The sequence below is a fragment of the Caretta caretta genome, chromosome 1 (genome assembly GCF_965140235.1).
Source record: "Caretta caretta isolate rCarCar2 chromosome 1, rCarCar1.hap1, whole genome shotgun sequence".
In the NCBI taxonomy this organism is placed as follows: domain Eukaryota; kingdom Metazoa; phylum Chordata; order Testudines; family Cheloniidae; genus Caretta; species Caretta caretta.
Genome location: NC_134206.1, coordinates 221,815,233 through 221,828,644, shown reverse-complemented (window position 1 = coordinate 221,828,644; position 13,412 = coordinate 221,815,233). Strand labels below are relative to the sequence as shown.

At 55.4% G+C, this 13,412-nt stretch overlaps 4 non-coding genes across 4 annotated transcripts; all 4 read right to left on the bottom strand.

The window, feature by feature from the left end:
* Positions 1-1,904: 1,904 nt before the first annotated feature.
* Positions 1,905-1,978, bottom strand: TRNAI-AAU (transfer RNA isoleucine (anticodon AAU)). Its single transcript has one exon. It is a non-coding gene; the product is annotated as a tRNA-Ile (tRNA).
* Positions 1,979-4,770: 2,792 nt separating this feature from the next.
* On the bottom strand, positions 4,771-4,844 carry TRNAI-AAU (transfer RNA isoleucine (anticodon AAU)). The gene has a single exon. It is a non-coding gene; the product is annotated as a tRNA-Ile (tRNA).
* A 2,740-nt stretch (positions 4,845-7,584) lies between these two features.
* TRNAI-AAU (transfer RNA isoleucine (anticodon AAU)) lies at positions 7,585-7,658 on the bottom strand. The gene has a single exon. It is a non-coding gene; the product is annotated as a tRNA-Ile (tRNA).
* A 2,738-nt stretch (positions 7,659-10,396) lies between these two features.
* On the bottom strand, positions 10,397-10,470 carry TRNAI-AAU (transfer RNA isoleucine (anticodon AAU)). Its single transcript has one exon. It is a non-coding gene; the product is annotated as a tRNA-Ile (tRNA).
* Positions 10,471-13,412: the final 2,942 nt, after the last annotated feature.

Here is a 13,412-nt window from a genome sequence, read left to right as displayed (position 1 = left end):
GGGGGAGCACCCAAAGAAGGCGGGTCCAAGGGAGAGACCCGGAATCAAATATTGCTGGAGCCGAGCTTCGGGCCAGATATTCCTGGAGCCCAGGCACCACGGGCCATAGAAGTCGCCGCCCATGTCTGTGTCTACACACACACACATAGAGTATTGAAAACTCACCTTCCAAAACCTATTTGTGTTATTTTTGTTTGTTTTTTTTGTTTTTTTGTTATTTTCCTAGTACTTACTGCAATGCACATATATTATCTGTAATTTTATTCTTTCAAAGAGTGTTCTCTTAGTTTTTTTACTGGTCTATGCATTTTATAATTTTTAAATCTCTCTTATACTTAAATTGAACTATTTGAAGAGTGAGTTCTAATATGCCTAACCCGTCCTGGCTGGAGTAATTATCCACATGGTAACTATTTAAAAATCTATATTATATCTAGGTTTTCTGTTTCTACTAGTGGCACACATTACCTCGGTGTTCCCAGTTGACTAAGGGCTCCTGAAGAAAATGGTGCGTGGGTGGGCCAGCCAGCCAACTTTTGGCCTTGCTGTCCGTATCAGTCAGGCCGAGAATCAAAAGCCATCCTCCCAAGGCCCACAGCCACCCAGGGGCTCCTTTGCACCATCTTGCCTCCGTTTGTGCCACGCTCTGACCAGCTGAACTAGGCAACCCACAGGGAGCTTCTCAAGGTGTTCCCCTGGTGTGGGCTCGGGTGAGAAAAACACCTGGAAGTTCATCAGCTGTGGCAAGAAGTGTGAAGAGTAGGAGTAGTGACAGGGTTGTAGCTTTCCATGTCATCTCAATTTGGGCAGCTTTCCATTTCCCCTTTCTGTGTAATGTCCCTCCCACTGGTTTCCTTTGCGGAGCTGTACAATTCGGGCAGGGTGGCCACTTAGAAATCTTTTCCTTTTTTTTCTTTTGAGATTGGGAGCATTTGGACAGTTTGGGTGTTTCAGGGTGCGTTTTTTCCCATTTGGAGCCATTTGAAAGGTTAGCCGAAAGAGGAGAGGTTTTCACAAGAAAGTTGGCTTTCTGTACACGTTGGGCCCTTGGAAGTAACGTTTAGCTACGTCAATGAGTACGAGTGGGGTTTCTACAGAGCCTCAATAGCATGCGCGTTTGGCTTCGGCTAGGTAGAGTCCCGTGCCTGCGTCTTCCCTCTCGGCATGCCCGTTTGGCTTCGGCTAGGTAGAGTCCCATGCCTCCGAAATCCCTGTGTCCCAGGGATGGCTACTGTGAAGCCAGCAGACTTTGGGAGAAAAAGGGGTAGAAAAGAAAGCAACTCGAGCTGATTTAGAGGGGTGGTGCCCCTGGGCAGAGTGCTCCTCCTGCTCCTTCCTGTCTGAGCTGTGGGCTCCGGGGCTGCCTGTAGGAGGATGGGGTCCAGGGAACTCCCAAGCTCACCCTGCACAGGCTGACTCTGAAGCCTCTCCTCTAGCTTGGGGTGCCGAGTATTAAGCCTTCCTCTGGGGTTTGGGCTGGAGAGCATGATCCGCTCTCGGGTACATTTGGGTGGAGATGGCGACCGGCAAGAATTCGGGCAATCAGGTCAAGCCGCTGGGGACAATGGGGGTGAGCCAGCAGCCCTGCGCTTTTGCTTCCTGGGCCGCCAGCTCAAGCCTCATTGCCTATGAGCTGGGAAGGCAGCTGGCCAGGTTCACCCTTCCCCTCCGCTCCCCGGGCCCAAGTCCCTGTCCTTTTGAGCCAGCAGGCCGAGCAAGGAGCCCAGAGGGGGGAGGGAAGCAGGTGGCCGGAGTCTCGCCCTGCCAGCGCAGGCTGGTCCCTTCCCCCAGCAGGGCTCTTGCCTGCTCTCTGCAAGCCACTCAGCCCATCTCCTTTTGGCCTCTCCGACCCCTAGGAGTCAGACAAAAGAGCAGAAGCCACGCTCTGCATCCAGCACACGGAGTGGCCAGCATGGGGCTTGAACCCATGACCTTGGTGTTATTAGCACCACGCTCTAACCAGCTGAGCTAGCCGGCCCACAAGAAGCACTGGCTTGCCTGACCCGTTTGGAAGGAGTAACCGGCCAGCGCCAGGATGGCATGGCGTCCAGTATGACATGGTTGGATCAAGAGCTGCACAGGCCAAACGGGAGAATTAGTTCAAGTGGTAGAGCCCTCGCTTTGCGTGCGAGAGGAGCGAGATCGAGGCCCGCGTTTTCCAGCGGCAAGGCAGCGATGGTACTTTCTCTTGCCCTTCTTTTAGAAGCCATTGAGAGTCAGCAAGCTAAGCTCCTCCGGTGGCCTCCATCCCTCTCCCCGCTTGGCCTCCCAAAAAGCCAGCCCTTGCTCAGCAGAAAGCTCTTCATCCCCGGCCCTTCTCGCCCTTGCGCTGTCTTGGAGGCTGGAGACAGGTTGGCGGAAGTAAGTGCAAATGGAAGAGCATGGGAGAAGTAGTGAGATGGATACACATATCCTCCAGCCTGCTCCGCTGTAGTGGGGGACCTGCCCCTTTCTTGCTGAGCTGTCACTAGAGCGCGATCCCTTTCCCCCTCCCTGCCTGCTAGTCTACACAAAGCTGATTGGCTGGGAGGGAGTGCCACTCAAATACAGAATTACTCCCATCCCAAGGCTCTGTGAAGGGAATGAGGAGATAGGCGGGGGTGGGGGGAGGGGCACGTGATACCTCCTCAGCTGAGACCGTGACACCACACAGCCTCCTGATCTCAGCCAGCACGGCAGCCGTGGAGCAGAGCACACCGACAGCTTGGAGAAAGCCAAAGCGGGGCAGGGCTGCGTTGGTCAGGAACGGTGAGTCTGCGGGTGTCTATCCTGGCGGAGGCAGGGTCGTTTTGCTGTATCCTGTGCCAGGGGCCAGGGAGCCTGTGGGAGCCCTGCTAGAGTTCCTGAGCTGGGCCTGCTCCTGGCTTTGCTTGGGTTAGAGGAAAGTGGCGAAGATAAGAACGGCCCTTCTGGGTGAGGCCAATGGTCCATCTAGCCCAGTATCATGTTTTCTGATGGTAGCCGATGCCAGGTGCTTCAGAGACAATGGCCAGAGCAGGCAATCATCAAGTGATCTATCCCTGCATTGTCTTCTGAAGTTTGGTGCTTGTTCCAGGGGCTAACTCTCACCTCTCAACCCCACAACACACTCCAGGGAGGGAGTGTTGGTGTTTGTGTCGAAGTGCGTGGCTGGGACTTGGGCCCCTTCCCCAACTCTGGGTAGCCCCCCCATCTCAGGCTGTGTTCTGCTTAAGGCCACAGAGCCTGTGCCTGGTGCCTGGGAGTCAGGCCAGCTGTGGGGAATTAGCTCAAGCGGTAGAGCGCTCGCTTTGCATGTGAGAGGTAGTGGGATCGATGCCCCCATTCTCCAAGCAGTTGAGTAAGGGCTCCGGGTCTGCCAGCCAGTCGACTTCTGGCCTTGCTGTCTGTAGCAGTCAGGCCGAGAATCAAAAGCCATCCTCCCCAGGCTCACAGCCACCCGGGGCTCCTTTGCACCAACCTGCCTCCGTTAGTGCCACGCTCTGACCAGCTGAACTAGGCAACCCACGGGGAGCTTCTCAAGGTGTTCCCCTGGCGTGGGCTGGGGTGAGAAAAGCACCTAGAAGTACATCAGCTGTTGCTAGAAGTGTGAAGACAAGGAGTAGTGATGGGGCTGTAGCTTTCCACATCATCTCGATTTGGGCAGCTTTCCATTCCCCCTTTCTGTGTAATGTCCCTCCCACTGGTTTCCTTTGCGGAGCTGTACAATTCGGGCAGGGTGGCCACTTAGAAATCTTTTCCTTTCTTTTCTTTTGAGATTGGGAGCATTCGGACAGTTTGGGTGTTTCAGGGTGCGTTTTTTCCCATTTGGAGCCATTTGAAAGGTTAGCAGAAAGAGGAGAGTTTTTCACAAGAAAGTTGGCTTTCTGTACACGTCGGGCCCTTGGAAGTAACGTTTAGCTACGTCAATGAGTACGAGTGGGGTTTCTACAGTGCCTCAATAGCATGCGCGTTTGGCTTCGGCTAGGTAGAGTCCCGTGCCTGCGTCTTCCCTCTCAGCACCAGCGTTTGGCTTCAGCTAGGTAGAGTCCCGTGCCTGCGTCTTCCCTCTCGGCATGCGCGTTTGGCTTCGGCTAGGTAGAGTCTCATGCCTGCGAAATCCCTGTGTCCCAGGGATGGCTACTGTGAAGCCAGCAGACTTTGGGAGAAAACTGGGTAGAAAAGAAAGCAACTCGAGCTGATTTAGAGGGGTGGTGCCCCTGGGCAGAGTGCTCCTCCTGCTTCCTGTCTGAGCTGTGGGCTCCGGGGCTGCCTGTGGGAGGATGGGATCCAGGGAATCCCAAGCTCACCTTGCGCAGGCTGACTCTGAAGCCTCTCCTCTAGCTTGGGGTGCCGAGTATTAAGCCTTCCTCTGGGGTTTGGGCTGGAGAGCATGATCCGCTCTCGGGTACATTTGGGTGGAGATGGCGACCAGCAAGAATTCGGGCAATCAGGTCAAGCCGCTGGGGACAATGGGGGTGAGCCAGCAGCCCTGCGCTTTTGCTTCCTGGGCCGCCAGCTCAAGCCTCATTGCCTATGAGCTGGGAAGGCAGCTGGCCAGGTTCACCCTTCCCCTCCGCTCCCCGGGCCCAAGTCCCTGTCCTTTTGAGCCAGCAGGCCGAGCAAGGAGCCCAGAGAGGGGAGGGAAGCAGATGGCTGGAGCCTCGCCCTGCTAGCGCAGACTGGTCCCTTCCACCAGCAGGGCTCTTGCCTGCTCTCTGCAAGCCACCCAGCCCATCTCCTTTTGGCCTCTCCGACCCCTAGGAGTCAGCCAAAAGAGCAGAAGCCATGCTCTGCATCCAGCATATGGAGTGGCCAGCATGGGGCTTGAACCCATGACCTTGGCGTTATTAGCACCACGCTCTAACCAGCTGAGCTAGCCGGCCCACAGGAAGCACTGGCTTGCCTGACCCGTTTGGAAGGAGTCACCGGCCGGCGCCAGGACAGCGTGGCATCCGGTATAACATGGTTGGATCAAGAGCTTCACAGGCCAAACAGGGGAATTAGTTCAAGTGACAGAGCCCTCACTTTGCGTGCGAGAGTCAGCGAGATCGAGGCCCGCGTTTTCCAGCGGCAAGGCAGCGATGGTACTTTCTCTTGCCCTTCTTTTAGAAGCCATTGAGAGTCAGCAGGCTAAGCTCCTCCGGTGGTCTCCATCCCTCTGCCCGCTTGGCCTTCCAAAAAGCCAGCCCTTTCGAGCAGAAAGCTCTTCGTCCCCGGCCCTTCTCGCCCTTGCGCTGTCTTAGAGGCTGGAGACAGGTTGGCGGAAGTAAGTGCAAATGGAAGAGCATGGGAGAAGCAGTGAGATGGATACACATATCCTCCAGCCTGCTCCGCTGTAGTGGGGGACCTGCCCCTTTCTTGCTGAGCTGTCACTAGAGCTCGATCCCTTTCCCCCTCCCTGCCTGCTAGTCTACACAAAGCTGATTGGCTGGGAGGGAGTGCCACTCAAATACAGAATTACTCCCATCCCAAGGCTCTGTGAAGGGAATGAGGAGATAGGCGGGGGTAGGGGGAGGGGCACGTGATACCTCCTCAGCTGAGACCGTGACACCACACAGCCTCCTGATCTCAGCCAGCACGGCAGCCGTGGAGCAGAGCACACCGACAGCTTGGAGAAAGCCAAAGCGGGGCAGGGCTGCGTTGGTCAGGAACGGTGAGTCTGCGGGTGTCTATCCTGGCGGAGGCAGGGTCGTTTTGCTGTATCCTGTGCCAGGGGCCAGGGAGCCTGTGGGAGCCCTGCTAGAGTTCCTGAGCTGGGCCTGCTCCTGGCTTTGCTTGGGTTAGAGGAAAGTGGAGAAGATAAGAACGGCCCTTCTGGGTGAGGCCAATGGTCCATCTAGCCCAGTATCATGTTTTCTGACGGTAGCCGAAGCCAGGTGCTTCAGAGACAATGGCCAGAGCAGGCAATCATCAAGTGATCTATCCCTGCGTTGTCTTCTGAAGTTTGGTGCTTGTTCCCGGGGCTAACTCTCACCTCTCACCCCCACGACACACTCCAGGGAGGGAGTGTTGGTGTTTGTGTCAAAGTGCGTGGCTGGGACTCAGGCCCCTTCCCCAACTCTGGGTAGCCCCCCCATCTCAGGCTGTGTTCTGCTTAAGGCCACAGAGTCTGTGCCTGGTGCCTGGGAGTCAGGCCAGCTGTGGGGAATTAGCTCAAGCGGTAGAGCGCTCGCTTTGCATGCGAGAGGTAGTGGGATCGATGCCCACATTCTCCAAGCAGTTGACTAAGGGCTCTGGGTGGGTCAGCCAGCTGACTTTTGGCCTTGCTGTCTGTAGCAGGCAGGCTAAGAATCAAAAGCCATCCTTCCCAGGCCCACAGCCACCCAGGGGCTCCTTTGAACCAACCTGCCTCCGTTAGTGCCACGCTCTGACCAGCTGAACTAGGCAACCCACAGGGAGTTTCTCAAGGTGTTCCCCTGGTGTGGGCTCGGGTGAGAAAAACACCTGGAAGTTCATCAGCTGTGGCAAGAAGTGTGAAGAGTAGGAGTAGTGACGGGGTTGTAGCTTTCCACGTCATCTCAATTTGGGCAGCTTTCCATTCCCCCTTTCTGCGTAATGTCCCTCCCACTGGTTTCCTTTGCGGAGCTGTACAATTCGGGCAGGGTGGCCACTTAGAAATCTTTTCCTTTCTTTTCTTTTGAGTTTGGGAGCATTCGGACAGTTTGGTTGTTTCAGGGTGTATTTTTTCCCATTTGAAGCCATTTGAAAGGTTAGCCAAAAGAGGAGAAGTTTTCACAAGAAAGTTGGCTTTCTAAACATGTCGGGCCCTTGGAAGTAACCTTTAGCTAAGTCTATGCGTCCGAGTGGGGTTTCTAAAGTGCCTCAATAGCACGAACGTTTGGCTTCGGCATGGTAGGGTCCCGTGCCTGCGTCTTCCCTCTCGCCATGTGCGTTTGGCTTCAGCTAGGTAGAATTCCGTGCCTGCGTCTTCCCTATGTCCCAGGGATGGCTACTGTGAGGCCAGCAGACTTTGGGAGAAAAGGGGTAGAAGAGAAAGCAACTCGAGCTGACTTAGAGTGGCGTTGCCCCTGGGCAGAGTGCTCCTCCTGCTCCTTCCTGTCTGAGCTGTGGGCTCCGGGGCTGCCTGTGGGAGGATGGGGTCCAGGGAACTCCCAAGCTCACCCTGAGCAGGCAGACTCTGAAACCTCTCCCCTAGCTTAGGGTGCCGAGTATTAAGCCTTCCTCTGGGGCTTGGGCTGGAGAGCATGATCCGCTCTTGGGTACATTTGGGTGGAGATGGCGGCCGGCAAGAATTCGGGCCATCAGGTCAAGCCGCTAAAGACAATGGGGGTGAGCCAGCAGCCCTACGCTTTTGCTTCCTGGGCCGCCAGCTCAAGCCTCATTGCCTAGGATCTGGGAAGGCAGCTGGCCAGGTTCACCCTTCCCCTCCGCTCCCCGGGCCCAAGTCCCTGTCCTTTTGAGCCAGCAGGCCGAGCAAGGAGCCCAGAGAGGGGAGGGAAGCAGATGGCTGGAGCCTCGCCCTGCCAGCGCAGGCTGGTCCCTTCCCCCAGCAGGGCTCTTGCCTGCTCTCTGCAAGCCACTGAGCCCTCTCCTTTTGGCCTCTCCGACCCCTAGGAGTTAGCCAAAAGAGCAGAAGCCATGCTCTGCATCCAGCACACAGAGTGGCCAGCATGGGGCTTGAACCCATGACCTTGGCGTTATTAGCACCACACTCTAACCAGCTGAGCTAGCCGGCCCACAGGAAGCACTGGCTTGCCTGACCCGTTTGGAAGGAGTCACCGGCCGGCGCCAGGACAGCGTGGCATCCGGTATAACATGGTTGGATCAAGAGCTTCACAGGCCAAACTGGAGAATTAGCTCAAGTGGTAGAGCCCTCGCTTTGCAAGCGAGAGGCAGCGAGATCGAGGCCCGTGTTTTCCAGCGGCAAGACAGCGATGGTACTTTCTCTTGCCCTTCTTTTAGAAGCCATTGAGAGTCAGCAGGCTAAGCTCCTCCGGTGGCCTCCATCCCTCTGCCCGCTTGGCCTTCCAAAAAGCCAGCCCTTGCCGAGCAGAAAGCTCTTCGTCCCCGGCCCTTCTCGCCCTTGCGCTGTCTTGGAGGCTGGAGACAGGTTGGCGGAAGTAAGTGCAAATGGAAGAGCATGGGAGAAGTAGTGAGATGGATACACATATCCTCCAGCCTGCTCCGCTGTAGTGGGGGACCTGCCCCTTTCTTGCTGAGCTGACACTAGAGCGCGATCCCTTTTCCCCTCTCTGCCTGCTAGTCTACACAAAGCTGATTGGCTAGGAGGGAGTGCCACTCAAATACAGAATTACTCCCATCCCAAGGCTCTGTGAAGGGAATGAGGAGATAGGCGGGGGTGGGGGGAGGGGCACGTGATACCTCCTCAGCTGAGACCGTGACACCACACAGCCTCCTGATCTCAGCCAGCACGGCAGCCGTGGAGCAGAGCACACCGACAGCTTGGAGAAAGCCAAAGCGGGGCAGGGCTGCGTTGGTCAGGAACGGTGAGTCTGCGGGTGTCTATCCTGGCGGAGGCAGGGTCGTTTTGCTGTATCCTGTGCCAGGGGCCAGGGAGCCTGTGGGAGCCCTGCTAGAGTTCCTGAGCTGGGCCTGCTCCTGGCTTTGCTTGGGTTAGAGGAAAGTGGAGAAGATAAGAACGGCCCTTCTGGGTGTTGCCAATGGTCCATCTAGCCCAATATCATGTCTTCTGATGGTAGCCGATGCCAGGTGCTTCAGAGACAATGGCCAGAGCAGGCAATCATCAAGTGATCTATCCCTGCGTTGTCTTCTGAAGTTTGGTGCTTGTTCCAGGGGCTAACTCTCACCCCTCACCACCGCCCTGATACACTCCAGGGAGGGAGTGTTGGTGTTTGTGCCGAAGCGCGTGGCTGGAACTCGGGCTCCTTCCCCAACTCTGGGTAGCCCCCCCATCTCAGGCTGTGTTCTGCTTAAGGGCACAGAGCCTGTGCCTGGGAGTCAGGCCAGCTGTGGGGAATTAGCTCAAGCGGTAGAGTGCTCGCTTTGCATGCGAGAGGTAGTGGGGTCCATGCCCACATTCTCCAAGCAGTTGAGTAAGGGCTCCAGGTGGGCCAGCCAGCCAACTTTTCGCCTTTCTGTCCGTAGCAGTCAGGCCGAGAATCAAAAGCCATTCTCCCCAGGCCCACAGCCACCCAGGGGCTCCTTTGCACCTACTTGCCTCCGTTAGTGCCACGCTCTGACCAGCTTAACTAGGCAACCCACGAGGAGCTTCTCAAGGTGATCCCCTGGCGTGGGATGGGGTGAGAAAAGCACCTGGAAATTCATCAGCAGTTGCAAGAAGTGTGAAGACTAGGAGTAGTGATGGGGCTGTAGCTTTCCACATCATCTCGATTTGGGCAGCTTTCCATTCCCCCTCTCTGTGTAATGTCCCTCCCACTGGTTTCCTTTGCGGAGCTGTACAATTCGGACAGGGTGGTCACTTAGAAATCTTTTCCTTTCTTTTCTTTTGAGATTGGGAGCATTCGGACAGTTTGGGTGTTTCAGTGTGTGTGTTTTCCCATTTGAAGCCATTTGAAAGGTTAGCCAAAAGAGGAGAGGTTTTCACAAGAAAGTTGGCTTTCTAAACATGTCGGGCCCTTGGAAGTAACCTTTAGCTACGTCTATGCGTCCGAGTGGGGTTTCTAAAGTGCCTCAATAGCACGAACGTTTGGCTTCGGCATGGTAGGGTCCCGTGCCTGCGTCTTCCCTCTCGCCATGTGCGTTTGGCTTCAGCTAGGTAGAATTCCGTGCCTGCGTCTTCCCTATGTCCCAGGGATGGCTACTGTGAGGCCAGCAGACTTTGGGAGAAAAGGGGTAGAAGAGAAAGCAACTCGAGCTGACTTAGAGTGGCGTTGCCCCTGGGCAGAGTGCTCCTCCTGCTCCTTCCTGTCTGAGCTGTGGGCTCCGGGGCTGCCTGTGGGAGGATGGGGTCCAGGGAACTCCCAAGCTCACCCTGAGCAGGCAGACTCTGAAACCTCTCCCCTAGCTTAGGGTGCCGAGTATTAAGCCTTCCTCTGGGGCTTGGGCTGGAGAGCATGATCCGCTCTTGGGTACATTTGGGTGGAGATGGCGGCCGGCAAGAATTCGGGCCATCAGGTCAAGCCGCTAAAGACAATGGGGGTGAGCCAGCAGCCCTACGCTTTTGCTTCCTGGGCCGCCAGCTCAAGCCTCATTGCCTAGGATCTGGGAAGGCAGCTGGCCAGGTTCACCCTTCCCCTCCGCTCCCCGGGCCCAAGTCCCTGTCCTTTTGAGCCAGCAGGCCGAGCAAGGAGCCCAGAGAGGGGAGGGAAGCAGATGGCTGGAGCCTCGCCCTGCCAGCGCAGACTGGTCCTTTCCACCAGCAGGGCTCTGGCCTGCTCTCTGCAAGCCACTCAGCCCATCTCCTTTTGGCCTCTCCGACCCCTAGGAGTCAGCCAAAAGAGCAGAAGCCATGCTCTGCATCCAGCATATGGAGTGGCCAGCATGGGGCTTGAACCCATGACCTTGGCGTTATTAGCACCACGCTCTAACCAGCTGAGCTAGCCGGCCCACAGGAAGCACTGGCTTGCCTGACCCGTTTGGAAGGAGTCACCGGCCGGCGCCAGGACAGCGTGGCATCCGGTATAACATGGTTGGATCAAGAGCTTCACAGGCCAAACGGGAGAATTAGCTCAAGTGGTAGAGCCCTCGCTTTGCATGCGAGAGGCAGCGAGATCGAGGCCCGCGTTTTCCAGCGGCAAGACAGCGATGGTACTTTCTCTTGCCCTTCTTTTAGAAGCCATTGAGAGTCAGCGGGCTAAGCTCCTCCAGTGGCCTCCATCCCTCTGCCCGCTTGGCCTCCCAAAAAGCCAGCCCTTGCTCAGCAGAAAGCTCTTCGTCCCCGACCCTTCTCGCCCTTGCGCTGTCTTGGAGGCTGGAGACAGGTTGGTGGAAATTAGCGCACATGGAAGAGCATGGGATAAGTAGTGAGATGGATACACATATCCTCCAGCCTGCTCCGCTGTAGTGGGGGACCTGCCCCTTTCTTGCTGAGCTGTCACTAGAGCGGGATCCCTTTCCCCCTCCCTCCCTGCTAGTCTACACAAAGCTGATTGGCTGGGAGGGAGTGCCACTCAAATACAGAATTACTCCCATCCCAAGGCTCCATGAAGGGAATGAGGAGATGGGTGGGGGTGAGGGGAGGGGCACGTGATACCTCCTCAGCTGAGACCGTGACACCACACATCCTCCTGATCTCAGCCAGCATGGCAGCCGTGGAGCAGAGCACACCGACAGCTTGGAGAAAACCAAAGCGGGGAAGGGCTGCGTTGGTCAGGAACGGTGAGTCTGCAGGTGTCTATCCTGGCGGAGGCAGGGTCCTTTTGCTGTATCCTGTGCCAGGGACCAGGGAGCCTGTGGGAGCCCTGCTAGAGTTCCTGAGCTGGGCCTGCTCCTGGCTTTTCTTGGGTTAGAGGAAAGTGGTGAAGATAAGAACGGCCCTTCTGGGTGAAACCAGTGGTCCATCTAGCCCTTCTTCCCCTTGTGTTGCCTGGGAGGCTCCAGAAAGGTTGGGGAATTTAGCTGAAATGGAAGAGCATGGGAGAAGTAGTGATATTGATTCACATATTCTCAAGCCTGGTCTGCTGTAGTGTGGTACCTGCTCCTTTCTCTCTGAGTTGTCACTAGAGCGTGATACCACCTCAGCTGAGACCACTGTGACAAAGCCAGCTGAGGTCACTCAGCCCTAGTCTACACTGCGGGGTTAGGTTGAATTTATCTGCATTAGGTCGATTTTAAAATGAATGTGTCTACATAACCCACCCCGTTCCATCGACGTGAAGGGCTCTTAAAATCAACTGTTGCACTCCTCCCTGGTGAGGGGAGTTGCACTTAAATCGACCTTGCTGGGTCGAATTTGGGGTAGTGCAGATGCAATTTGACGGTTTTGGCCTCCAGGAGCTATCCCAGAGTGCTCCATTGTGACCGCTCTGGACAGCACTTGGAACTCTAATGCACTAGCCAGGCACACAGGAAAAGCCCTGGGAAATTTTGAATTTAATTTCCTGTTTGGTCACCGTGGTAAGGTCAGGAGCACGGGTGACCATGCAGTCCCCCCAGTATCACAAACGAGCTCCAGCATGGATTGAAAGGGGGACAGTGGTTCTGATTGCTGTATGGGGAAAAGAATCTCTGCAGGCAAAACTCTGATCAAAAGAAGAAATGCTAATATTTTTGCCAAAATCGCCCAGGGCATGGTGGAGAGAGGCTACAACAAGGACACACAGCAGTGCCGCGTGAAAGTTAAGGAGCTCAGGCAAGCCCACCAAAAGAGAAAGGAGGCAAACGGTTGCTCCGGGTCAAAGCCCCATACATGCCACTTCTATGACCAGCTGCATTGTATTCTAAGGGGGGACCCTACCACTACCCCACCACTGTCCATGGACACCTGCAAGGGGGGAGTGTCATGCAACTGGGAGGAGGCTTTTCTGGATGAGGAAGAGGAGGAGGAGGAAGAGGAGAATGCGCAGCAAAGAAGCGGTGAATCCGTTCTCCCCGGCAGCCAAAACCTTTGAATCACCCTGGAGCCAATACCCTCCCAAGGCAGGATCCCCGACCCTGAAGCCAGAGAAGGCACCTCTGGTGAGTGCACATTTGTAACTACAGTACAGGGTTTAAAACCAATAGTGATTAACGTTTGATTTTCCCTGAAGACTTGGGATGCATTCGCGGCCAGTACAGCTACTGAAAAAATCTGTTAATGTGTCTCAGGATGGAGCAGGAATCCTCCAGGGACATCTCCCTGAAGCTCTCCTGGAGGCACTCTGGAAGCCTTTGCAGAAGGTTTTGGGGAGGGCTGCCTCATTTCGTCCTCCACAGCAGGACACTTTACCATGCCAAGCCAGTAGCAAGTAGTCTGGAATCATTGCAGCACAAAGCATGGCAGCGAATGGTCCTCGGTTCTGGTCGCATTCAAGCAACATTCGGTCTATATCTTTCTGAGTTCGCCTCAGGAGAGTGATATCATTCATGGTCACCTTGTTGAAATAGGGGAAATTTTGTAAGGGAACAGTAAAAGGACTCTGTTCATGCTGGGTTGTTTGTGCTTGGCTAAAAGGGATCATTCCGGAGAATAGCCACGCGGCTGGGGGAATGGTGAAGGGATCATCCCAAATAGCCACGTGGAGGGGTGGGGGGAGGTGTGTGCTGCACATCCACCCGAAAACCGCAGCCCCTCCTTTTAAATGTGAAACCCAGCCAGCATTGCTTGCTATGGAAAAGGAGGGCGCTGCAGTTTGAAACCATTCTCACATGTTATGAAGGCATAAGAAGCCAAACCCACGTACCCTTTGGCTTACCGTTGCTTCCTGGAAACCAAATTCTGTTGCCCAGCCATGTGTGATGTGTCACCATACTGGCAGACGCTCAATATAAAAGGCAAAATGCAACTTTGTACCTAAAGCACATGTGCCGTCTGCTGTGAACTGCTTGATTCACCTAGAAAGTCTCCCTTT